Source organism: Pteropus vampyrus, unplaced genomic scaffold (assembly GCF_000151845.1).
Source record: "Pteropus vampyrus isolate Shadow unplaced genomic scaffold, Pvam_2.0 Scaffold543, whole genome shotgun sequence".
NCBI classification, from domain to species: domain Eukaryota; kingdom Metazoa; phylum Chordata; class Mammalia; order Chiroptera; family Pteropodidae; genus Pteropus; species Pteropus vampyrus.
Genome location: NW_011889324.1, coordinates 873,488 through 876,064, shown reverse-complemented (window position 1 = coordinate 876,064; position 2,577 = coordinate 873,488).

Here is a 2,577-nt window from a genome sequence, read left to right as displayed (position 1 = left end):
AAGCTCAGTAAACTTGCAACTATCTCACCTCAGCATGAACTGAAAAGGTGCAACAAGATTTCCAAAAGAAAGGCATTTGACTAGCAGAATTAAAGTGAAAATCGGTCTTCGTTTTTTCCTTTTTTTCTATTACGGTTGACACTCAATATTATTTTATATTAGTTTCAGGTGTATAGCAAGTGATCCTCCCTACCCCGGTAAGTTCAGTACCCACCTGACAGCATACATACTTATTATAATATTATTGACTATATTCCCTATGCTATACTTTGCATCCCCGTGAATATTTTGTAACTGCCAACTTGTACCTCTTAATCCCTTCACCTTTTCCACTCAGGTCTCTAATCATCAGTTTGTTCTCTATATCTATGAGTTTGTTTCTGTTTTGTTTGTTTGTGTGTTTTGTTGTTTATATCCCGCATATAAGTGAAGCAGTCTTATTTTTTATTTTTATTAAATTTATTAAATGTATAGTTAATAAAATTACATGGGTTTTGAGTGTACAGTTCTATAACACATCATCTGTATATTGCAATTGTGCACTGTCTTCTTTTTTAAATAAGATTGGTTCTCTCTGTACTCTAAGTCCTATGATTGGCCTGTGACAAATTTTTCACATATCTCTTTCTTTAGGTATTTCGAAAAAGTAGACTCACAACAGGATCTTATTAGAGTGAAACTACGGGCTTGGAGAATAATAGAACAACAAAGAAAGAAAAGACTTGAAGGATGATGTTCAAATTCCATCCATCTGTTGCTACTGGTAAATATCCAGAGGAGGAAACTTGTAGAAAGTTGATGCTTCAGTTTGCTCTGAAGTAGTGAGACAAATAATCAGATGAGACATTCCCCTGGAAAGAAAAACTACATTAGCAATAATCATCAAACTCAGAGTAGTCTCCACTCTGTGTATATCTCTGTGTCATGTTCCCTCTCTTCAACGTCTATTTTCCCAGCTTCATTTATAAACTTGATGTCAAAAGGGTTGATTATTTGAGGTCATTATAACACTAGGCAATTGAAAATCAAATACAGGGGACAGGGACAAGATGTTCTAGACATATATAATAGTGTCATTTCTTTTAAGGAGACACAAGAATCAAACAGCAGAAATTTTTGGCTCTTAAGATTCTAAAGGAAAATAAAATGACCTCGGCATCTAAAAAAAAAAAAAATAGCCCCCGTTCTGAAGACTGAAGTTATTACTCATAATAAGATTGGATTCTTCTCTGTGGAAACACATGGGTGTCTACAGTCCATTTAGGACCTTTTCAGGACTGCTGTAGAATTAATCGAGTCTTAACTTCTCTCTCTAGTCTTCCTTAGGTTCTAGAGGTTTCCACGTAGTATTTGTGCAGGGCAGCCAGCTGTACAACTGTGGTTTATTTACCCATGCTCTGGTTTAGATTCTTCTAAGTGCGAGAACTGGAGAAGGTAACCCCTCCCAGAGAGCACACAAGCCCAGCCCAGCACAGCAGGACTTAGTATGGGTGGGGCCCATCCAGTGCATCAAATATGACAGAAAAGGACTGAACTCTGAAACCACCTGAGGTCTGCTTCCTCTTCTTCTGTGCTCCTCTGTTATTCAATTGTTCCTACTTTGTATATGCTACCACAGATGGGAACAGTTCTGAAAATTTCAGAAACCCAAGAATTCGAGCTGGCATTGTTTCAGGAATTGTGGATGTACAAAAAGTGTATAATTTAGTTTAAAAAGGATATTCATCAAAATGTTAACAATGGTTCTTTTTGTGAAGTGGGATTATTGGAGATTTTTATTTTCTCTTTGTGGTTTTCTAAATTTTCCATCATGACCATGTATTACTTGTATAAATTTTTTAATCTTTTTTTAAAAGGTAACCTACTTGGATGAGTCATTTTTATTTCCCGGAGCTCTATCTTTAAGCACGATAGAACAGCCAAGAAAGTGTACAGAAAAACACTCAAGTGGGGAGTTTTCCACTTCCAGCATTATTGTTCTTTAAAGTCATGGAGATGACGCAAAGGATGAAGACATGAGCAAGGCCTCAGCAGGAAAATAATTCACTCCAGATGGTTCAGATGAATGGAATTTATGAAAAAAAACTATTTACAGTGAGTGTTCAGGGTTACAGGAAAAAAAAAGAAATATAGTGAAGTATGAGTAGGAAACCATTATCATCCTTAAAACCAAGGGGTCAAAGGAAGTAATAGAGTTACCATAGCCAAGTGAGTGTCAGAACCATGAAAGAGGAGGAGCCCAGTAAGTGCTCTACCTGTGCAGGGATGCAGCTACTGCCAGAGATGCAGTGCCAGAGGAAGGAGGGAGTGAGGAAGAAATATTCTGACCTCCCTCTCTTCCCATTATCTGATTGCTTACCATTTCTATCCTTTTACCAAACCCAACTACAAGCCAACAAGCAAGGGAGCCAAGAATATGCAGTTTCCAGGAATAAACCTCGTAGGACAGTGGGGAGAGCTAGGAAGAATAGAAATTGGATGAGGATAGTAGAGGGAGGAGATTAATCAGCAACGGTCTATCCCTTTTGTCACTCAAAAGCTATTCCTGTCTTTTGTGCAAAAGAAGAACTCTTATCT